The 24,690-nt window shown below is 47.5% G+C and overlaps 1 protein-coding gene across 7 annotated transcripts in view; it reads left to right on the forward strand.

The window, feature by feature from the left end:
- Positions 1-24,690, forward strand: part of DHRSX (dehydrogenase/reductase X-linked) — a 231,857-nt gene that overhangs the window by 193,569 nt on the left and 13,598 nt on the right. For 4 of the 7 annotated variants that reach the window (XR_006382484.1, XR_006382485.1, XR_006382483.1 and 1 more), the window contains 2 exons: positions 9,557-9,616; positions 20,042-20,159. The exons of 1 other annotated variant lie outside the window; for it this stretch is intronic. The gene's annotated coding sequence lies outside the window, so the exon portion shown is untranslated. Of the gene's footprint in view, positions 1-810; positions 841-9,556; positions 9,617-20,041; positions 20,160-24,690 lie in introns of those variants that run through there. 2 more of the 7 variants (XR_006382486.1, XR_006382488.1) reach the window with 2 other exon arrangements.

Consider the following 24,690-nt stretch of genomic DNA (forward strand, 5'->3'; position numbering starts at 1 on the left):
TCCTTAATCCCCACCACCCATTTGACCCATTCCGCTCACCCATCTCCCCTGTGGTAACCATCAGTTCTCTAGAGTCAAGAGTCCGTTTCTTGCTATGTCTCTTTTTTCTTCTTGCTCATTTGTTTTGTTTCTTAAACTCCACGTATGTGTAAGATCATGTGGTATTTGCCTTTCTCTAATTGACTTATATAACTTAGCATAACACCCTCTAGTTCCAACCATCTCATTGCAAAAGGCAAGATTTCATTCCTTTTGATGGCTGCATAGTATTCCATTGTATATTTATTGCCACATCTTCTATATCCATTCATCTGTTGATGGACATCTAGATTTTTTTCATAGTTCAGCTATTGTGGACATTGGTGCTATGAATATTGGGGTACAGATGGCCTTTCTGTTCTCTATGTCTGTATCTTTGGGGTAAATACCCAGTAGTGCAATTGCAGGGTCATAGGGTAGCTCTATTTTTAATTTCTTAAGAAATCTGCACATTGTTTTCCAAAGTGGCTGCACCAGCTTGCATTCCCACCAACAGTGTAAGCGAGTTCTCCTTCTCCACCTCGTCTCCAACATTGATTGTTTTATGTGTTGTTAATTTTAGCCATTCTGACAGCTCAGAGGTGGTATCTCATTGTGGTTTTGGTTTCTATTTCCCTGATGATCAGAATTTTTTCCCCTTTTAGTCAGCTGGTGTGTCTGTAGTTTTTGTGACTGGTCTTTGAGGTGTTATCTATTAGTGTTGTGTTTTATTACCAACATTCTTGAAACCCAACCTTCACTTTCATTCTTGGAAACCTTTCATGCTAATAGTATTCCTCCCATGAGTCTCCTGCTACTGAGAACCCAGCATACCAGAGACCAGGAGCGGGACAGAAGGAAAAGATCCACATCGTCACCCAAGAAGGTCTGGCAACACAGAGGTGAGCTATGCCTCCTTCAGTGCACTGCCTGGGGCTGGCTGTGCCTCCACTATATTCTTTGTCTCCTCTACCCCCCATTGCTCACTTAGCTATTCCCCAGATTTTCTTCTCTGGACTTTGGGGTAGGACACTTACGGACCCCATGCCTACAAATAATGTGAAGCTCAAAAGACAACTCTGCCCTTGATAGTCCTGCTGGTTCTAATAACAACTCCTTGCGTGTTGATTACTACCAGATGGTCAGAGGCCATTAAGCAAGCCAGCTGAAAACCACAATAAATCCATGTAAGCAATGGGGTAGAGAGAGAGCCAGGCTTTTACACCATAGGAGGGACTCTTCATTCACCAGGAAACAAGAAGCCAGGCTGAGGTCAGCAGGCTTCTAATGGCTCCCACATTACCCATCCAGCACTTGCTTCCTCCTGTCCCTCTCCCTCAAGTATCCAGTGCTGCTCTGCATCTCTTCCCATGGCACAATGAACGGACTTTGTTCCTGCTGTTCCCTGGTGGAGAAATGCCTTTCCTCCTCTCGTCTACTGTCCAGATTCTTCATCTGCTTCCCACCCTGCTGTGGGTTGAGTTGAGTCCCTGTCTCTTTCCAAAATAAGGCTCCCCAGGCCCTGTGAATGTGACCTTATTTAGAAATAGGGTCTTTGCATATGATCACATCACGAGGAGATCACAAGGGTAGGCTCAAGTCCAATAGGACTGGTGTCCTTATAAGATGAAGAGATAGACACCAACAGAGAGGAGAAGCTCAAGTGAACCCACAGGTGCACAGGGGACGTGATGTGGACCTAGAATCACAGGTGGGGTGTTGTGTCCCCAACCAGCAATGGCTGACAAACACTAGATGCCGAAGACACACACAGAACACACTCCCTGAGCCTCTAGGAAGAACCACCCATGCCCGCATCTGGACTGCCAATCTCCAGCCTCCAGAACCAGGACAGGACACATCTCTTGTCTTACATCTTCCAATGCGAGGCAGGTTGTGATGGCAGGCGGTCAAGGGGAAGTCGCTAAATGTCCTGACCCAAATGCCACCGCTCCAGGTCAGAAGCCTTCTCTGACGTCTTCATGTGTGTTCCTGCAATATTCAGATCATAGTTCCCTGGAGCCAAGTGACTTGTACGAGCAATGGAACCAAACCTAAAAAGCTCCTTGGGGGGTCGATGGTGGCAGTGGGGCTTACTCATTGATCTTTGCAGAGGGGCTCTAGCTGTCCATCCCTGGGGCCAATGGCTACAGAGCTGGACGGCGCATCACCCTAATGGACTCTTCCTTAACTGTACACATGGTCTAGTTCCATCCTTTCTGAAATGAGCATGTCGCCCTTTTACCCCATCCTTCCCACTCTGTCACTGTCCCTGCTCCTGTCCCACACGTGCCTCTTACACTGGCTGCTGCCTCCATGGGACATGGCATGCATCTAGGCAAATCATGTTACCACCACTAAATAGAAAGAGTACTGGCCTGTGTCTTCCTTTTACCCCTGTGGCATGGGTGATCCCCACCTTTTTTAAAAAAGATTTTATTCACTTGTTTGTTTAGAGGAAGAGCTTGGTGAGGGGTGGTAGGATGAGAGAGAGGAAGGGAATTGCAAACAGACTTCATGCTGAGCGCGGAGCCTGATGTGGAGGTCCATCTCACGATCTTGAGATCATGACCTGAGCCAAAACCCAGACTCAGATGCTCAACCAACAGCGCTACCCGGGGGCCATGTGGGTGATTCTTACTCTAAAGTTCAGTCTTTCACTTTCCATGGTTGCTGATTCCCCTTCACCCACTCTGGCCATTGAATTTCTTCTTTTTTTTCTGTTTTGGTGTGAAATTTGCATGACATTAAAAAAAAAAATCAAAGCCTTCAGTTCAGTGGTGTTGAGCATGTGCGCCGTATTACACTAGGACCACTGTGGTACCAGAGCATGACCCCAAATGGAAAGGCTATCTTTTCATTACCCACTTGCTCACGTCATTGGTTGCCTTCCCTCTCTGTTATCCCTGGAATTCACTGCATGCAAATCTGGGTCTTCTCCTGGGCCCAGAAGAGACATTATGCATGCTTGTTTCTGTGGTTTGCCTTGAGATGACCATCTGCCACACCTTCCAAATCTAATTCCCCTCTTGTGCTCTTGAGGTTGGCCAATGGAACTGCTGACCTCCTAAGTGCCTCGTGTAGGGATGTGGAGGTCTCTGTTAGGTGTAATTCTTCTCATGAATTATAGATTCTTCATCCTAAATGCATTGCGAGTCAATATTCCTCTTCCAGCATGTCCTCATGGTGCTGCTGTCTCAGTGAGGACCTTCTCCATCTGTGCCACCAATGCCTTGGACCATTCCAGTACCTTCCAAGATGGTACCTTGGTCTGGTGTCCTCCATGCCTGCAGCTGAAAACCCATTTAGAGGCATCTTTCAAAAACACGTTCGAATCACATGTTTCCATGTTGGCCTCCCCAACAAGGTAGCTGATATGATCTTCTTTATCCACGCCCCTGCCTCAAGAACCTAGAAAAATGTGTAGTGTGGAATAGGCCTTCAATATGTGTGTATGAGCAGGTGCATGCAATTTATATAGCTCAAAAGGACATCCGGCATCAAAGCAGCCCTTGCACCACAGGTAGATGTACTCATCCTTCCAGGGGGGGAAGTTCAAACACCAACACACAATTCCATTTTTCCTTCATCAAGCACCCTGACCCACTTAGATCCGGCTTTACTCCAGGCTTCAGCATGAACATTCAAAGTACTGTCTGCCCATTTTCTCTTCTCAACAGTCAGGACGTGGATTTCTGATCTGTATTTCCTTTCTGAATCAATTTCTTCCATTTAGAATGTGTGTGTGTTTTTAAAATCAACTTTTTTCGTTTTCATTCCACTATAGTTAACATCCAGTGTGATATTAGTTTGAGGGAAATTAGTTTCAGGGGAATAATCTAGTGATGGAACACATCCATCCATTGCTCCATGGTGCTCATGGTAAACATACTCTCCATTCTGGATAAGGAAGATGTGGTCCATATACACTAAGGAGTATGATGCCTCCATCAGAAAGGATGAACACCCAACTTTTGTAGCAACATGGACGGGACTGGAAGAGATTATGCTGAGTGAAATAAGTCAAGCAGAGAGAGTCAAGTATCATATGGTTTCACTTATTTGTGGAGCATAAGGAATAACATGGAGGACAAGGGGAGATGGAGAGGAGAAGGGAGTTGGGGGAAATTGGAAGGGGAGATGAACCATGAGAGACTGTGGACTCTGAGAAACAATCTGATGGTTTTGAAGGGGCGGAGGTAGGAGGTTGGGGGAGCCTGGCGGTGGGTATTATGGAGGGCATGGATTGCATGGAGCACTGGGTGTGGTGCATAAACAATGAATTCTGGAACACTGAAAAGAAATTAAATTTTTAAAAAAAATACCTCCATTATGACTTTTCAAGCACACAGTGGTGCCACGTCATTCTGCCTTGGTGATGGCCGATTTCGTGTATCCTTTTCTTACTGGATCTCGGCAAACCACTTCTATTTAAACCCTTGCTCCATGTGTCTGGACTCATTCATTCACTCGTTCATTCAGCAAAGTCGAATTTTACAAAGGGATCTTGGGTCAGGATCAAAGTGCTTGCTTTGTGCCGTGTAGTTGTTTTTGCTCTGGGGTCTTCCTGGGTCTCCGTCATAGGAAGATACACATATTCCTGGTCTTTTTGTCCTTTGCTGTTGTCTAAGGTCTTCAGTTCTTTGAGGGCAGAGACTGCGGATTATTTGCCCCAAACACCCCTGTGGTGCTTGGAACCTAATGGAGATGATTGGTACCAGAAAACATGGCAGCCAAACACAGGAAGAGGATGGATGGGGCTGGCACGGCAGGGCTGTAATCATAACGCCACGGGCTTTCGCTGTGAACTGTGCTGTCTTGGCTGTGCCCCCGGCCCTCCCCATTCTCCCAGCGGGCCTCGTCTCCTCCCATGATAATGACCGAGCTCTTGCACATTTGCATTGGCTGCTTGACAGGTGGATGGTTCCACGGTCATCCCTGGCTTGTGCACACCCTGATCGGAAACACCCCCCCATTGACTCCTCCCATCTCCACAAGATGTTGTCACTTGCCAGTAGACAAAACATGGCACCATATCAGATTCCACATCTAAGTCACGGCAGGTCCCTGGATTCTTGCTGAAGCCGGTGTGTGGTGGGGAGAGACAGCCACGTGGGTCTGTGTATGAGCAGCTTTCCATACTGCTGCGTTCTCTCCACCAGGAGGCCGGCAGATGTGATGGCTCTGTCCACGCTTGCTACCTGTTTCTCCAGAAATTCATGTCCTGGCGATACGTCTGCACATGTCACATTTTTTTAAGTGTGTACTTTGAATTTTGAAAAGGAAGCTGTAGGCAGTGGGGGCAGACAGAACAGGAAGCACAGAATGAGATGGGATTCCACAAAGGATGTGTTGGGAAATGGGATTTTATGCTCATTGGTATGTAAATATTGTATATTTGTATATAAATAGTGTGTATTTGATTAGAGCTCAGACCTTAGTCTGTGGGATCTTCTAAGCTCTCCAATGTCCATCAAAACTCCCAATCTGTATGTACATACAATGCAATATTATTCCATCTTGAGAAGGTAGGAAATTCCACCATTTGCAACAACATGGATGGACCTGCAGGGTGTTCTGCAAAGTGACGTAAGTCCGACAGAGGACAAATAATGCACAGTGTCACTTACACTTGGAATCTGAAATAACCAGACTCATGGAGCCAGAGGCAAGAATGGTTATTGGCAGGCGCTGGAGGGAGCAGAAAGGAAATGGGGAGATGTTGGTACAAGCATTCAATGATAAGGGCTAGCATCCATGCTAGATCCAAACATCTAGCACCAGCATGGTGAGTGTAGCTAACAATGGGTTGGTTGGTGTTGCGTGTGCCCTGTGGTGAACCCAGTAAAGGTGGTTTAGACATTAGTGTGCAGGTTATGGTGTGGACAGATGTTTTTAGCTCATTTGGGTAAATACCAAGGAGCAGATCCATCCGCCTTGTTGCAAATGTGCCAGCCTTCATGGCCTAACCCCCGTGTCTCATGTGGATGTGTGATCCTTCTGGGCTACCTGGTGGCATTCTGCAGTAATGGCGGTCGTCAGTCATTGGGTGGGTCTTGAGAGGTAAAGACATCGCCCGAAAGCCTTGAGCTGGCTGGAAACCAAGGAAGAGATTGAAGGCAAACCCCATAAGGGTTATAAAAGCATGGTCTCTGGATGTTGCCCTAAGGGCATTGGAGAACCAGCCAAAGGTGGGCCTCAGTGTTCCATAATCTCAGTGGTAATGCAGGCAGCTCACAGAGGACCCTCTCCAAGCAAGCCTCGGACTGGCTTCATCCCAGCATGAAGAATGCCCACCGCCGAGAAGGACATCAAGCATCTTGTCAGAAAAACAAATACCCAGAAAACAAATCACCACCTAAAAAGCAGATACCACACACAGAGAAACCAAAACTCCAGGCAGGCTGCGGTGTAGACCCGCCAGAGAAGGCCAGGATGAGCCAGAAGAAACAGGATGTTTGCACAGCCTCCGAATATCTCCCTGAAAAACCTATTTGCCCCAGTGTATAAGGCATATAAGAACGTAACACACGGAATGTACACAGAACATTTAGCATCCTTCACGAGTTCCATGGACGTCAGGAATGCAAAGTTGGGCAGGTGCCTTCAACAATCAGGAAGGAGTTCTTGAGACGGAGGAGAAAACCACATGCTCTTTCAACGTGTGCCGAATATTTGAGTACAGGATTTGGGCAGGTCTAAGAAAGTCACGGTGGCAACGAAGGGAGAGAACCCAACCGTGAGATCCGGGCATATGCCCCGGCTTCCAGGGTTTTGGCGAGGGGACGGTATTCATTGCTTCCTTGCGGTAGGTTTGCAAAGATGAGAGATGAGGAACTCCAGAGCTCGGAAGGGCAGAGCACATGCCTTCAGTGACCATCATAGCTGTGAATTCCCCACCTTTGGGATCTCCATGCCCTAGCATTTTGGGGCCAGCCCCAGGACCCAGATTCTGGCAAATGGGAATGATCACATGCAATGGGGTGCCAACATGTGGCCACCCAGATGCAATTCCGTCCTGTATGACCAGGGATCCTTTCTCTGCGTCACGCCCGCAGCCACCCAATGGCAGAGCTCCCCTCTGCGGTTCTCCTTAAAATCCAAATCGCCTTTGTGCACATTTTGCATTGAGGGCACGGCCATGTCTTCTTCATGTGCCAGCCTCCCTGTATCCCCATGGGTACGGTCACACACGTGTCACTTCCTCTCCGTGGAACTCCCAGAGTGGCCTGGGTGGGCGATTCGTGCTCTTTATTCTGAGTTTTATTAAATTTTGCAGCTGCCAAGGCATGGTGGAGTATTGCTCTGGGGACCTCCAGCCTTGGAAATACCTGTTGTCCTTCACACGTCCCGTCCTTCTGCCCAGAACTCCAGAAGGTCCCATTCCTACCCTTCAAGGCACTCCCAGAAGTCACTACTTCATCTTTCTCCATAATGAGCAGATCCTGGCCTCTGCTGACGGTCTTGTGGCTTCCGGCCACCAGAACCAGGCTCTCCTCATTAGAACCGTCAGGCCAGTGTGTGATCAGAGCACGGGCTGAGTTCAGTCCTGTAGCCCCGGGGGTTGAAAGGCACAACCCTCACCCCTTCTGCCCTTTCCACGTGCAAAGCGCTCACCCTACAGCCACATGCACACAGCCCGTCATGCTAAGCTTCCATGCTTGGTCAAGAGTCATGAGCTCCTGTGCTGAACCCACAGTCCAGATCTAGGCTCTGGATTGCCCCACAGAGCGGCTGGGTTCCGTCTTCATTCCGGGTCCCTGCTGCCGGAGCAGCCGGCCCCTGGGGGTTTATCTTTGCCACTGAGCATGGCCATCCAAAATAGAAAGACCTTTGGAACCTTGTGGGAAGGGACCCGGAGGCTGGCATTTCCAAGGGGATAATCGTCCCCTGACACACAGATCCGTGCCTGGCTTTGAAGGAGGAGGAGGAACCCGCCCAGAGAGGCTGGGGTGTATTTCAGGCAACGTCAACGTTGAAGAGGAAAAGGAGGCTGTGGATTTCGGGGGATGACGGAGAACGACTCCCTCCGTTCTGAGCCTCTGAGTCTGCCCACGTATGTCCAGGAGACGCGATCCCCACTGGGCTCAGTCCCGCTCTGGGCTCGGGTGCCTCTGCCATCTGGCTGTCCGTCCAGCGTTTGCAGCTCTGCATTCCTGAGTCCTTTGTCTTTAATTATCAGGGACGTGCGGGCACTCAGGGTCCGGACTTTGGGGTCTGACCTCCTGATATGAGCACTCGGTCTGTCCCGTATCTCTGTGTCGAGACGTCCCTTCGCATTTCACGAAGACTTGAACAGAAACCGTCCCTCTTGACACACACTTTAAAAGCAGATTCTTTTGCCCTTCCCTATGGAATGAAGGAAATTATCGTGCAAGCAATTTTATTCTATTTTATTCAGATTTCTTTCTTTCTTTTAATCTAATTTATTTTTTTCCAAGGACTCTTGGAAACTTTTTTCCAAGGGGTCTCTCTCAGGTTGGGGTGGTGCGTGCTCTGGACAGAACCCTTCAGCCGTCCTGAAGAAAGGGGGTCAGGTAGGAGTTCCCTTGTCGAGTCTCAGAAGCCTACACTGGGGAGCGTACAGGTCGCTGGAGAAAAGGGCTGGTGTTAAGGGGATAGAACCAGGACTCTGGGAAGGAGTCAGTGTGGGTTTCAGAAGGGCAGAGCGTGAACTCCAAGTCAGCCATCAGCCTGGAATTCCCCAGAGCCAGACCCGGGAAGGTGGGGAAGAGGGTGTGGGGACCAGACCCTAGTAACTCCCCGTTACGGATGTACGTTCAAGGACCGAGCAGAAACATCAGGTGTTCCCTTGCCTGGACGGGTTTGGGACGCCCTAGAAGGATCTGGAAATCGCTCTGTCTTGGATCCCACGTGTATGCGGTCCTCTGGTCTTCAACAAGGGAGCCACGGATGCACAGCGGCGAGTACGTGGTCCCTTCAACACATCCTGTTGGGGAAAACTGGAGGTTCACGTGCAAAATAAGGAAACTGGGCCCTTGTTGCACCCACACATACACAAAGGTTAACTCTAAATGCATTAAAGACACAACGGTAAGATCCGAAACCTTCAAACTCATGGAGGAACACGCAGGGGAAGGGCTTTTTGGTGCTCGTCTCGGGAACGGTTTCTCCAGTGGGATGCCAAAACCACAGGCAGCAAGAGCGAAAACAGGCAAGGACGGTGGCCTCCAGTGACAACGTTGCACAGCAAAGGGAATGATCACCAGCGGGAAGGCTGGTGTAGAACGGGGGGAACGATTTGGGAATCACGTTGCTGATCCTCAGACTTTGTATTTGGGGGAATGGTAGACCACCGTAAAAAAAAAAAAAAAAAAAAAAAGCCACTACCCAGAAATAGATTGTGAGGGTGTACTTTATGGTAAGAGTTCTTCAATGTGGTTTATCTGTAAAAATCTGGCAATTTGTCCAATGGATGGCACACGGACTCACTTGGGGTTACTGTTGTTGTATTTTTATGTGGTTTCTAGTCTCCTTGAGGGATTAAAATAGATTCTCTTGTTGCTCGATTTTGCAGGTGGCTGGTGGCCTGTCATTGACTCTCTGGAGGACCCTTCCCATTTGTGCACGGTGATGGGTAAGTGCACACACCTTTGTTGGCCACATAATGCTCCGCACTCTTGAGGCAAACCTCCTCGCCTCTCCGAGGGGCTCCCCGAGCCTTGCCAATCAGATTCTGTGTTTCTGAGAACCATCTGTGGGCTCTCAGTGGTTCTTTTGTTTTCATCGCATATTCTTGTGTGAAGATTCTCCAAGCACGTGTTTCTTCCTGCGCCAGATTCATGCTCAGACGTCATCCAGCAGGGAATCCCGTGCATTGTTTCCTCCATACATGAGGGCAAAGACTCCAAGGTCACTTTTCTAACAGACCTCGCATGGCACACAACCAGGACAACACCGGAGAGCCATCGACACCAACGTCCATCCCTCCTGTTCCACGGGAGGACGAAGGCTCCCTCTTCTTCCGAGATGCCCAACCAGGCACCACAGACAGACAAAGGGGATTGAGCTTATGTCCAGATGATTGAATGTGTGTGCAGAACTCCTACACAGAGTGGGGAGGCTCCGTTTTGGTGGCTAACATTAATCAAACTCCCCTGGCATTTCCTTCCAAGTCTGTGAATGTGCAATTTGGAGTATATTGGTGGAGAACGAGAAGGCCATTCTTCTAAGAAAAAAAAATTGAGCTTGAAGATTTGTAACTGGCCATTGAACTCACAAGAGGCATGTCCAGAATGATAACTCTGTGTTCAGGCTTTCACAAAGGCTTTGACTTTTTATGGTCTTGACCTATGGAGCCAAGCTCCACTGCTCCGGTTTCCTGAGAAACAGGATAATTTCTGATTTTCAAGTGGAAAAATCAGGGTAGCGATGCTTCCTCCTTTTGATGAGAGAGACGGATGTCAGGCCAGACATGTTCCTGTGGTCATCCCCTTCTCCAACCAATCACTTTTTTGCCTCCTTTTGGACCTCAAAACAGGACCAATGATAAGTAGGGAAATGTATACAAAAATAAGTCCATTTTCACATTTTTAAGATACAAGCAAAGCACATGAAAGAACCAGTTCCCACTACAAAAATCAGACGCATCGTATTAAAGATTTGATTTTGACATAAACGAAATTAATTTTGTGAGATGTTTCGTACCTCTCCGGTGGATTTTGTTACTCCGTTATGAAAGCTTGAGATGTGCCATGAACTGTGTGTTCCTGTGAGAATCCTTGAATGCAAGTTCTTTCAAAATATCTTCGTCGCTCTGAGTTCTTATGCCGCCCTGGGTCGTGAAAGGACCCAGTGCAAGGAGTGGGTGGGTTTTCTCATTTCTCATGGTCTCGTCCTAGGTCTATACCTATTCCCCAGTGAGCCAGCCCCAACCTGATTTCAATTCCAATGGTATATTCCCTTTTGGGTAGAATTAGGGGGGAAAAAGGGGAAGCACACATAACGAGCAAAACAGAAGCATAAAATGGACGTCCTGTACATCCACAAAAGTGGACAATTCCAGGAAGCATCTATCCCACTGATTCTCAAAATTCACTAATTGGACGCCTGGGTGGCTCAGTGGTTAAGCCGCTGCCTTCGGCTCAGGTCATGATCTCAGGGTCCTGGGATCGAGGCCCACATCGGGCTCTCTGCTCAGCAGGGAGCCTGCTTCCTCCTCTCTCTCTGCCTGCCTCTCTGCCTGCTTGTGATCTCGCTCTATCAAATAAATAAATAAAACCTTTAAAAAAAAAAAGAATATTTAAATTCACTAATTTATTCTGCTTTATGAAGAACACAAACATAATGACTCTCATCTGAAAAACCAGGTAGTGGGTCTTTCGACTCTTGATCAGCAGACAGAGATCACATGGGCTGTGTTCAGTTTGGGAGAGTTTCAGTGTGAACTCAAGGGCATTGTTCTCCCATCGCTGGGTTGGATTAGGTTCACACGCCATTTGCCAGTCCTCAGAGGGGTCAAAACATAACCCTAACCCCCAGATCTTAGTACAACAAAGTGTGCATGTCCCCCAGGACATACCTGTTCTACAGGGTGACGTAGGGATCCAAACTCACATGGTGACTTCCTTACCTAAAACACCACCCTTGTTCATTAACATGAGTGGAGAAAGACACCGGGGAGCCATGTGTGGGCCACAAAGCTTGTGTGTTCTCACACACAACATTGCACCAGGCAGGACCAAGGTTCACGTGGCATTTCCCTGCAAGGCATGCTGGGAAATGTGGGGAGCTGATGGACTCATCAATGGGCACCAGTCTCTGCCCAAAACCCTCAGAACTTGGATCTCCTAACTGCAGCCAAACACCAAAACAAATGTTCATAAATACGGATTCTGCCCTCATCCCAGGAGACATCCGGATGTTCTATGGGAATTTTAGACCAAGAGCTGTACAAAATGCAAGTAGGAAGTCAAGTAGATGTGAAGATACCAAGGAACGTATCAGTGGAGATTCTTGATTGGTGTGGATTCCAGGTGGCCCGGACGATGGCCGGAATTAGGCATCCCCGTGAGGAAGGCTGCTGCCACAGCAATCAACAGAGAACAGGAAATAGCAAGTGTTGTCAGAGATGTAGAGAGATTGGAACCTTTGTGCAGTGTTGGTGGTAAAGCCAAACGGCACGGCTGCTGTGGAAAACAGTATGCCGGTGCCTCAAAGAATTAAAAATAGAACCACCCCATGATTGAGCAATTCCAGTGCTGTAAAGAACTGAAGGCGAGGTCTTGGAGAGACATTTGCACACCCATGTTTGTAGCAGCATTATGTGGAAGTGACCCAAGTGTCCATCAACTGATGAGTGAATGAGCAAAGCAAGGTCCATTCACATGGTAGACTATGATGCAGCCTTGACAGGGAAGGATGTTCTGCCCCTGCTATGACCTGGATGGACCTCAAGAACCTGGTGCTCAGTGAGATAAGCCAGACACAGAAGGACAAATCCTGTGTGATTCAGATACGCAAGGTCCCTAGAGATGTCCCATCCATAGAGACAGAGAGTGGATGGGGGGCAGGGATGGGGAGTTAGTGTTTGATAGGGACAGACCTTCAGTTTGGGAAGATGGAAGGTTCTGGATGTGATGGTGGGGATGGTTGCCCTACACTGAGCATTCTTCATGTCCCTGACAGTATATCCCCTCGTGACTAAAATGGCCAATTTTATGTTAAAAATGTCTTAATTCATTTACAAGGAATCAGAGAGGCCCAGTACAACTGTATAAGGCCATTTTTCACTTACCACATAGTCCTTGGAAGGTAGAAGCCCAATCCCTCCATAGAGAATGCTGCCCTGAGTCAACCCCATGTTCTGTCCCAGCCCCTGTGAGTCTGGCCAAGGGGCTGGACACAAGGTCACACGGCCACCAGACACTCAGACACATACAGTGTATGAAGCCGTGGTGGCTAACTAGAGGCTCGTGATGTGTCCATCAGACAAGTGAATTGATTGTCACCCTTTTAGCTTGGGAAAATTGAGGATAAGTGGCCTCATTTGGAAGAGAATGTTCTGGGCAAAGGGGCCAGATGGGCAGATGGTCATGGACAGAGAGGGCAAGAAATGTCTGAGAAGTCTCAGACTGGGTAGAGGAAGGCATGTGCTTTCTTAAGCCTCATGTGTATTTGTGTAATTTTTTTTTTACCCTCCCCAGTGTCCATAACCCCAACCCCCTCTCCCGACCCCCCTCCCCCCAGCAACCTTCAGTTTGTTTTGTAAGATTAAGAGTCACTTATGTTTTGTCTCCCTCCCAATCCCATCTCGTTTCATTTATTCTTCTCCTACCCCCTTAACCCCCCCACCATGTTGCATCTCCACTTCCTCTTATCAGGGATATCCTATGATAGTTGTCTTTTTCTGATTGACTTATTTCACTAAGCATGATACCCTCTAGTTCCATCCACGTCATCACAAATGGCAAGATTTCATTTCTTTTGATGGCTGCATAGTATTCCATTGTGTATATGAACCACATCTTCTGTATCCATTCATCTGTGGATGGACATCTAGGTTCTTTCCGTAGTTTGACTATTGTAGACATTGCTGCTAGAAACATTCGGGTGCACATGCCCCTTTGGATCACTATGTTTGTATCTTTAGGGTAAACACCCAGTATTGCAATTGTGGGGTCATAGGGTGGCTCTATTTTCAATTTTTTGAGAAAACTCCATGCTGTTTTCCAGAGTGGTTGTACCAGTTTGCATTCCCACCACCAGTGTAGGAGGGTTCCCCTCTCTCCGCATCCTCGCCAGCATCTGTCCTTTCCTGACTGGTTAGTTTTAGCCATTCTGACTGGTGTGAGGTGATATCTCATTGTGGTTTTGATTTGTATTTCCCTGATACTGAGTGATGTGGAGCACTTTCTCATGTGTCTGTTGGCCATCTGGATGTCTTCTTTGCAGAAATGTCTGTTCATGTCTTCTGCCCATTTCTTTTTTTTTTAATTTATTTTCAGCATAACAGTATTCATTATTTTTTTTACCACACCCAGTGCTCCATGCAATCCATGCCCTCTATAATACCCACCACCTGGTACCCCGACCTCCCACCCCCACGCCACTTCAAACCCCTCAGATTGTTTTTCAGAGTCCATAGTCTCTCATGATTCACCTCCCCTTCCAATTTACCCCAACCCCCTTCTCTCTAACTCCCCATGTCCTCCATGCTTTTTGTTATGCTCCACAAATAAGTGAAACCATATGATAATTGACTCTCTCTGCTTGACTTATTTCACTCAGCATAATCTCTTCCAGTCCCATCCATGTTGCTACAAAAGTTGGGTATTCGTCCTTTCTGATGGAGGCATAATACTCCGTAGTGTATATGGACCACATCTTCCTTATCCATTCATCCGTTGAAGGGCATCTTGGTTCTTTCCACAGTTTGGCGACCGTGGCCATTGCTGCTATAAACATTGGGGTTCAGATGGCCCTTCTTTTCATGACATCTGTATCCTTGGGGTAAACACCCAGTAGTGCAATGGCAGGGTCATAGGGAAGCTCTATTTTTAATTTCTTGAGGAATCTCCACACTGTTCTCCAAAGAGGCTGCACCAACTTGCATTCCCACCAACAGTGGAAGAGGGTTCCCCTTTCTCCACATCCCCTCCAACACATGTTGTTTCCTGTCTTGCTAATTTTGGCCATTCTAACTGGTGTAAGGTGATATCTCAATGTAGTTTTAATTTGAATCTCCCTGATGGCTAGTGATGATGAACATTTTTTCATGTGTCTGATAGCCATTTGTATGTCTTAATTGGAGAAGTGTCTGTCCATATCTTTTGCCCATTGTTTGAGATGATTGTCTGTTTTGTGTGTGTTGAGTTTGAGGAGTTCATTATAGATCCTGGATATCAACCTTTTGTCTGTACTGTCATTTGCAAATATCTTTTCCCATTCCGTGGGTTGCCTCTTTGTTTTCTTGTCTGTTTCCTTTGCTGTGCAGAAGCTTTTGATTTTGATGAAGTCCCAAAAGTTCATCTTCGCTTTTGTTTCCTTTGCCTTTGGAGACATATCTTGAAAGAAGTTGCTGTGGCTGATATCGAAGAGATTACTGCCTTTGTTCTCCTCTGGGATTCTGATGGATTCGTGTCTCACGTTGAGGTCTTTTATCCATTTTGAGTTTATCTTTGTGTACGGTGTAAGAAAATGGTCGAGTTTCATTCTTCTACATATAGCTGTCCAGTTTTCCCAGCACTGGGAAGAGACTGTCTTTTTTCCACTGTATATTTTTTCCTGTTTTGTCGAAGATTATTTGACCACAGAGTTGAGGGTCCATATCTGGGCTCTCTACTCTGTTCCACTGGTCTATGTGTCTGTTTTTATGCCAATACCATGCTGTCTTGATGATCACAGCTTTGTAGTAAAGCTTGAAATCAGGTAACGTGATGCCCCCAGTTTTATTTTTGTTTTTCAACATTTCCTTAGCGATTCGGGGTCTCTTCTGATTCCATACAAATTTTAGGATTATTTGCTCCAGCTCTCTGAAGAATACCGGTGGAATTTTGATCGGAATAGCATTAAAAGTATAGATTGCTCTAGGCAGTACAGACATTTTAACAATGTTTATTCTTCCAATCCAAGAGCATGGAATGGTCTTCCATCTTTTTGTGTCTTCTTCAATTTCTTCCATGAGTGTTCTGTAGTTCCTCGAGTACAGATCCTTTACCTCTTTGGTTAGGTTTATTCCCAGGTATCTTATGGTTCTTGGTGCTATAGTAAATGGAATCAATTCTCTAATTTCCCTTTCTGTATTTTCATTGTTAGCGTATAAGAAAGCCACTGATTTCTGTACATTGACTTTGTATCCTGCCCCGTTGCTGAATTGCTGTATGAGTTCTAGTAGTTTGAGGGTAGAGTCTTTTGGGTTTTCCATATAAAGAATCATGTCATCTGCAAAGAGAGAAAGTTTGACTTCTTCATTACCAATTTGGATACCTTTTATTTCCCTTCTGCCCATTTCTTGATTGGATTATTTGTTCTTTGGGTGTTGAGTTTGCTAAGTTCTTTATAGATTTTGGACACTAGCCCTTTATTTGATATGTAATTTGCAATATTTGTGTAATGTTTTAATGGATATTTTAAGAACACTTCCTCTTGTAAACAAGGCTTACATGCACCTTATAAAAAGTAGAGAGACCCAGTTTCATGAAAATGCAATTAATTTCTGCAATCTTGCTTAAACCTTGGGTCCATCAAATCCCTATATAGAGCAGGGAGGGCTCCCCTATTGGTAGATCTGGATACCTGAGGAATTTGGCAAGGCACCTGCCAGATAAATCAGGTGAGCTCATTGGGAAACACACTGGACCTCAGAGGCAGATTGGGTGAGAAGGAGCTATGGTAAGCAGGATTCCGAGGTGGTCTCAAGATATCTGTGCCCTAGTGCACACACTCTACAATCCCCTCCCTTAGAGGATGAGCAGGACCCATGAGCATGATGGATGTCATTCCCTGATGATGTTACTAATCCAGTAACGGTGACTTCATTGGAGGGAGATTATCCTAGGTGGGCCTGATGGAATCAGAGGATCCCTTCAAGAGAAGCTGAATTCTGCCAACAGTAAGAATGAACCAAAAGAGAAAGCCAACCTTCAGATGAGAACACAGCCCCACCCAAATCCTTGTTGCACTTTTTTTTTTTTTTTTTTTTTTTTGGAAACCCTAACAGTGGACCCAGGTGACTCGTGTCTGGAATCCTGACCTACTGCCACGAAAATATAATGTATCTGTGCTGTTTCAATCTGCTAAATTTCAAGCTGCTAACATTTGTTAGACAGCAACAGCTAATATGGTAGCTGAGGATTGGAAGAGCTGAGCTGGAGGGGAACATAGGGGATGACCAGAGAACATTTCATGGCATTGCTATGAAGAATGGGATGGCTGGGAATTTCACACCTGGGGTCTGTACTCTTAAAATGCTCATTTCCCAGGAACTATAGGGTAGAAACTAATCAGAACCAACCAGAGCAGAACCTTCCATGTCCATGGCCCCACGAGAGACATCACTTCTGACTCACAGGAGCTCCTTGGATTGAGAACACATCACCTTGGCAGGAGCTCGGAGCACAGAAGAGAATATGGTGAACCCTCTGCTCATGCAGATGTGATTAGTTAGCATGATAGGATGAAATCGTGTGGTTGGATCCAATATGACTAGTGTCCTTCTAAGAATACCACAGAAAACCAGAGACAATGAGCAGATTGGAGGGATTCATCCACAAACCAAGCGATGCCAAAGATTCCTGGAAAAACCACTGAGTCCTGAAACAGACTCTCCATCAGAGAATTCACATGGAACCAACCCCACTGACAGCTTGCCCTCAGATTTCTAGTTCCCAGAACTGAGAGAATACGTTTCTGTTGTTCAAAGACACCCCATTTGGCATTTTGTCATGGTGGCCGTGGGAACCAGTGCACATCTGAACAAAGGATTTGGAGATCAAACATGATCTCTGCTCAAGGGAATTTCAGCCAAATAGCCAGTAGGTGAAACATCTAAAACACTTGTGTGCAAATCGGTCCAAATCATGCTGCATGTACCAGTGTATCTAGTCAATATGGAAAGAGGACAGGTTAGTGCCCCCAGATAATTATTTCAACCACCCCTCCCCAAGCATAAATCTCACGGGATTGGAGAAAATGATTCTGGGTCCAGCCCGACTGAGATTCTCTGTCTCTGTCTCGGGGCAAGAATATTTCACAGTAGAGGAATATTGAGAAAATTTCCCAAGACCTTCTGTCCACAGAGCATGTGCAGCTTTTTAGTGAGCTAATGCATGATGACCAGCCAAGGGGATCCTAGATATTGACTCTTTGACATTCAAATATGACAAGTCATACGTAGGTGATTCAGAAGGTGAATCCTGATGGCAATGAGACATCTTCAACAAATCTCCCGTGTCCCCTCCAGTTGGGGTCTGCCGGTGACAAATCATTGTCCTTCTGATTCACATCTACCTCCCATGTCTTGTCCTCACCTGTGTCTGGTTACAAGAGGAGAAGCATCAGGCACCAAATACTTTCTAGTGGCTAGCACATCAGTGCAACTATTTCAATAGATTTGGACAGACTTAATCGGGACAAAACGTGGTGGAACGCTTGAGTAACCACCTGAAAGTCCTACACGACCAACGTTATTGAGGATGCAGGAAGATTCTACAGAGAGGAGTAACTCCTTACAAGAAAGCCAAAGACAACCAAAGTCCACCTCACTCGGTGTCTTAGCTCAGGCTGCCATGACAACATACCATAGACTGGGGGGCTTAACAGCACAAATTTATTTCTGTGCAGTTCTGGAGGCTGGAGGTGTGAGATCAGATGCCAGCAAGGTCAGATTTTGAGGAGGATACTCTTCCTGGCTTGTACATGACCACCATCTTATGTATCTTCATATGACAGACTGAGCTCTTCTCTTCTTATATGGAGAGTAAACCCATTGAGGACCCCACACCCTCATCTGACCGTAATGCCTCCCTAAAGGTGCCACCTCCTAAAGCCATCCCACTGGGGGAGTAGGGCTCGCACATGTGAACTCTGAGGTGGGGTGGGGGACACGATTCTCTCCATGTACCCAGCCTCTCCCATTGCGATAAGGAGCATTGTCCTTCTCCTCATCCCCCACATTTGGTACATTTTCAGGCCGTGTCAGTTCTCTCCAACGCATATGCCTCTAGTCTGCCCCATAGTCTCCATCATGGTGGCTACCAGCCCAGACGCCGCCGCCACCACCAACCTGGACCACCATCACAGTCTACTTGATGGGCTCATTCGTCCTTTCTCATCATTCTCCAAGCACTGATGCAGACAGAGATGCCATGACTCCATCGGCAAGGACCCCCTTGAATGCCGCCAGACATCACCCCATTGCACCCTCCAAGACCCGATGATCTCATGCCTCAGCCTCCCCATGTCTCCCGACCTGCCACCCGCCCTCCCCGTGTCAGGCATATCAGACTTCCCTCAGGTCTTGGACCCACTCAGTCCTTCCTGCCTCCAAAAGATACATCAGAAGCTATAATTATAGAAATGACAGGAGACAAATGTTTTCGATCAAGGACATCATCATAAAAGCAATGACATCGGAGATCTCACTGAAAACAAAAAAACGGAGCCAATTCTAGACATATTCTGGCGAATTTCTCAGACCAGATGAAATAAAGAAAGCTCTCCAAGAGTCTACAGGGGACTAAACAGAACACAAGAGTCAAACTGGTCTGGCTTCATTTCATCTCAGACATTAGAAATAACTCAGTGGGATTGGATTATTTGACATTGATAGGGGGCAAAAAAAATATATTATTAAGGATTCCACAGGGATACTTTTGGGGAATGAGCCATTTCTCCTCCAAATACCATTAAAATAATTTCAAATACAGTTTGTGCAATCCGTGGCCTGTCACGCAATGATTGTGCAGGGTGTCACAAAGCCCTGTTGGGTACAGGATCCGCGTTAAGGAATCCTACAGTGAAATATTCATCCCCTAAATCAAACAGTTTTTGTCACAGTTGATTATTGCTTCTGAAGCACTTGGAACATGGAAAGAGGGCTTCAATCTTAATCCACACTTCAAAAAAAAAAAAAAACCGTAGGCAAAACATATGATACTTTGCAAATGTCGCGAAAACCAGGGTGCAGAGAACGCATCGATGCCTTCACATCTATGAAGCCCTGGGACAGGGAAAAAAAAATAATAACCCTTAATAGGATTTTCTGACTATGAGCAAATATATTTGCATTTTCTTCTCTGAGGGACCAAACTAGAATTGGCTGATTTTCATGGGATCAATACTTTCCTCCGTAGCCCAGTGTCACTCAAAGAGAGGGGAAGTCTTCCCACATTAAAATTTAAGATTGAAAACCTTTTCAAGAATTTACATATTTTCTGAAATCCCTTCAAATGTCATATGCTACCAAAAAAATTTACTTGGGGAGGACAAAGTGGGGTATTTTAAGAACCGGGCGCCCATGACTGTGCTGATATGGTTATCCTTTATCATTTCGGAAACTCAGGATGCTCGTCTTACTTTACCAAGGACCCTGGCTAACACATAGGACATGGCGTTGGCATGAACCAGTCCCTCAGAGACCAACTCCTGTGCCATCCAGGTCAAGGAGAGCCAGAGATCTGGTGAGTATGCATGCTTCTTTGGGAGTGAGTGGTGTGTGCTTCGTTCAAAACTGGATCCCAGATGTTGACCTTGGGGCATCCCTACCATGCTAACCCTATTAACCACAGTCTGGGGTGGACCTTGCATGAAGGAATCCTACAGTGGCATCTTTATCCCCTACATCAAACGATTTTTGTCAGAGATTGAAGATGGAGATTGAAGTCAGCCCTTTCTCCCGGCGTGCTCTCCTTGGGGCGCCGGCAGCTGGACCCAGGAGAGAGGGTGCCATGCTCCTGGGCCACCTGGAGCCCGATTGGTTCAGAGCCACAGCTGGGCTGAAGACAGCTCAGGCGGCCCCCTGAGCTGCCCCCCTCAAAAGTATTGAGACAGCTCAGGCGGGTCTACTGGATGTGCACCATCAACGAATGGTAGATGAGATGTCTAGAACAACGCTCATTTTTGACAAGAGGATCCCGGGAGGAAGACGCTCTTCTGGCCACTTGAGAAAAAATAAGAATATGGAGACACAGCATTGGAGTCAACCCCCTCCTTGCCACATTCACACAGCCCATGAGGAAGAGCCCTGGTGCCCATTCACAGAGCATCATGGGCAGGGAGAAGAAATGAGCTTCGTGCTGGGGCTTTGCCCAGAAAAATTCTGGCTTCTGCTCAGAAACGCCCAGGGATGAGGTCACAGGAGCCTGTGTGGTGGCCGCAGCTGTCACCAGCGTGTGACTCTTGGATTTTCCTCCAAGAAGTCGGGGCCCAGGGTTCGGTAGCTTCAGCTGCAGAAACCAAGCTTCGGCAAGGGCTGGCTGTGCTGGCAACATCCAGGTCTCCACGCCCACATCCTGCAAGGCTCCCCTGAGCCCAGGCTCACACAGTGGCCGGGGACGTGGCAAGCTCACGTTGGAGTCTCTAAATCTTCCTTGCATTTCCAGGCGTAGGAGCTATAAGGAATTAAAGGGCACTTCTGCCCCATAGAGGAGACACACTCCTTGTTCTCAAAGGTCTCTCCAAGCTTGATGTTTGAACGTGAGGTCCGTCCACATCTGGGGAGAATTAGTGCAAGAAAGAACCTCAAAGAAAAGTGCACCTTCGCGATTATGCGTAATGTGTGCTGCAGAGTTTTCGTTCGCCGTCAAAGAGACCTTTGAATCCAGGCTTGTAAAGAGCCTTCTAGGAAATGGTTAAAAAGATGGGTTTTTCCCCACCCCATGTGGTTCCTCTGAATCTCTCCAGAGGCAAAGGGACAAAGAGAAGGCTCATTTGGTGCACACTCTTGTCCGGATGGGATCTCAGTGCACCTCTGAGTTTCTTTTCCTCAAACCTGGTCGGGTCCCGTGAGCATACCCACAGCAGCCGCGGTAAGGGAGCCCGGGAGAGGTCTGCGTCTGGGACGCGTGTCCGCAGCGGCCAGGACGGGGCTGTTCCCCACATCTGAGCTCCTCTCGAGAGCTGATTACAGACCACTTTGCATCGGGAAGACGAGGGATGTGAGCGGGCAGCCCAGTCAATTACCTCCCAGCAGCCGCATCCCGCGCCCGGCCTTTGGCAGTAACTCGGCCTGGCGTGCCTTGTCACCTCCCGTCAGGCTCCGCGATGCCTTGCTCTGTGTTTTCCGGGAGGCCCGGTCCTCGGGGAGTTTGCTCCTTCCCGTAGCAGATTGCCGGTGACTTAAATCTCATCTCCGGTTTCCCGCCAGGATGACAGGTGGTCGGACCCGGGAGGTACGTGGGGGACCTGCGTGTTCGGACTGAGACACCTCCGTGGGTCTAAGACACATGCCCGTGCATACGTATATCAGTGTCCTCAGCCCACAGGCATACACACCCACCACCCACTTACACACTCATTCCTACACAGACACACACACACCCACGTATTTTACAAACTAAATCCAAACCATTCGCCGCAATGTATTTTGCAACATCGATGATATCTGAAAGTTTGTTTGTCATCCTTTGTTCAGACACAGCGACAACAGGAACTTCCTTTTTATTATTATTATTATTACGATTATGAGGATTGCAAGTGATTTGTTACTTATTTGTAACTGAAAGAATCCTACATGGTTGCAAGTCCCCCCAAACAGCTAGGTTCTTGTGTCCTGAAGCATTTACAATGTATCTTCTACCGTTTCTCTTCCTTACCCTGGACGCCTGCCCACAGCCATCTGGGATGCTTTCCTATGTTTCTATGTGTTTTTTTTTTTCCCTTTCCTATAAGGGTTCGTGAATCATGGGTGCATTTACTCTGTGCTTGTGTAGGAGCTGAGATACCTATCACCCTCCCCGTGGTGCTGAGGTCAGCCCTAAGCAGGGTCAGATCTTGCATTCATCAGGATTCTCCAGAGAAACAGAACCGATATAGGGAGAACATATATGGAGAGGTTTGTTTTGGTTTGTTTTGGTTTGGTTTGGTTTGAAGGAATTGGTGCAGGAAAGGCTGGTGTTTGAGCTGAGCGGCACAGGCCCTGTGCTGGCAGAATTCCTTCTTGCTCAGGGGAGCTCTCTGCGGAGGCGCTTAATGCCTTCAACTGATTAGATGAGGCCCATCTGCATCGAACCTGGTAATCCTGTTCTTTCAGAGTCCGTTGCTGCTTGAAATGTTGATCTCATGCTTAAAAAATGCATACAAATGAAACACCTTTAAAGGGAAACATCCAGAATAATATTTGACCACCTCTTGGTGACTTGGCCACATTGACACATAACATGGACCATCACAGATCTGCTTGCCATTCAGGAAGATAGCTGTGACCAAATGACCAGAGACCTGGCCAGGACCAGGAGGCAGTGATAGGCTCCATAACGTCTCAAAGAGCAATTTTCCATAGCAGCAGGGGCTGAGCCCCATTCATCAAATATTGACACGTCATGCAAAGAATGTGAGTCGGTCAAACTCCCACATGTCCCTACCTCATGGATGTGGCATATTATAGCAGCATGAAGGTGCGAGCATCACTATCTGTTCTCTGTCCCCCTGTATGCATCAACCGCCTTGCACAGAAAGTCTGAAAAGTACAATGATGCGTTTCTGCATTTTGTGGTGAAGAATTTTTTTTTTTTACCCTCCGTGCACGTCATGGCTTCTCAGATGTTTGTGGACACACATTTCCCAGGAATCTTGCAAAAGTTCCAACTCTGAGCTAGCAGGGGAAGGGCTAATTGAGATCTCAGCGTGGGTAACAAACCCCCAGGTGAGGTCGATGTGGCTCTAGGCATTGGTGAATAGACCTTTACCCTCTGAAATCCAGGATGACACAGAATCAGGCATGAGTCAGTTTCTTGACTTCTAGTGTCTCTGGACTCTCCTGAGCTGAGTTTCTGTGAGCCCTCAAGTATCAAGGCATTGCCCACAACCTGGAGGTCAGGTGTGTTGGAGGAGGTGGCCACCCAGGGAGTCTTCTGGGTGTCAGTTCTGTGCAGTCAGGCAGGAAGCATCGCTCATCAACCACATGAGATAACATTTTGGCCGCATGTACGCATTCTCAAGGCTTCAACCCAAACATCCACCCCTATTAAGATGCTCTCACGCCGCAGCATGATGGGGCAATGAGCAAGCCCGCCAGCACACAGACACACCTTGAGTCAATAGCATCCTGCCCACTTTTAAAGTCCAGGTACACAAATCCATTCATGATACCCAGCCACCTCCTCACCTGTTCTCACGAGGCATTGTGCTCCAGAGGAGACCAGGCAGAAGAGGCGTCCTTGCACCGTTGTGGCCACGGTTGGGGGTGACGTTTGCCCAGACAGCCGGGAGCAGACAGTGTGGATGGTGGCATGGCTAGGGGCCAGCCTGACTGGACGCAGCTCACATGGCTGTGTGGGGAGGGGAAGAGGGCTGGGGTATGAGTTTGGAGACCACAGGGATGGGGCAGATCTTGCTGTCTTATGTGGACTTTGGGTTTCATCACACTGACATGAGAGGCCGGTGGAGGTTTTTTCCTCTGATGGACCTTATCCTCATGGGGGTGTTCCTCTCAGACCCCCAGGAATTCCTTTCCATTTCTGGGAACAGTGACCTGCCTTCCAATGCAAGTCCTGCCCTTCTGTTGGAGGGCTACGTTCATTAATGGATCCCATAATGCCCATTCGAGTAGCGCGCTGGAAGTCTGAGAAAGTCACATTACTGCCCCCGCCCCCGGTGCTGATGGGTATAGTGTATAAATATGGTGTCCCTCACTTTTCAGCCAGGACAGTCCCCAGGTGGGTGTCTGTGCTATCTGCCAGAGCATCACCATGGGATAAGCTCCAATCACCTCTGTGTGGTTGGCTTGAGAAGTCCCCTTTCATGAGCTGCTTTCCTTTCTTGTGTCACCTCCTCACCCCCTACGAGAGCCCCCACCCCACCTCCCACCACATTCAATACTCAACCCCAGGTTGCTTCTTGGAGAAGCCCCATTGGGAACCCTGACCTAGAGACAAAAGTCATCCATCTGATTTCTGGGCTGAGGTTATGATGCAGGAATGGATGTTGAGAGACATAGGGGCGGGTAGAGGCTAGTGTCCAGGGAGAGAGGGCAGGTTGGACCACGCTGGTCAC

The sequence above is a fragment of the Neovison vison genome, chromosome X (genome assembly GCF_020171115.1).
Source record: "Neovison vison isolate M4711 chromosome X, ASM_NN_V1, whole genome shotgun sequence".
Classification (NCBI taxonomy): domain Eukaryota; kingdom Metazoa; phylum Chordata; class Mammalia; order Carnivora; family Mustelidae; genus Neogale; species Neogale vison.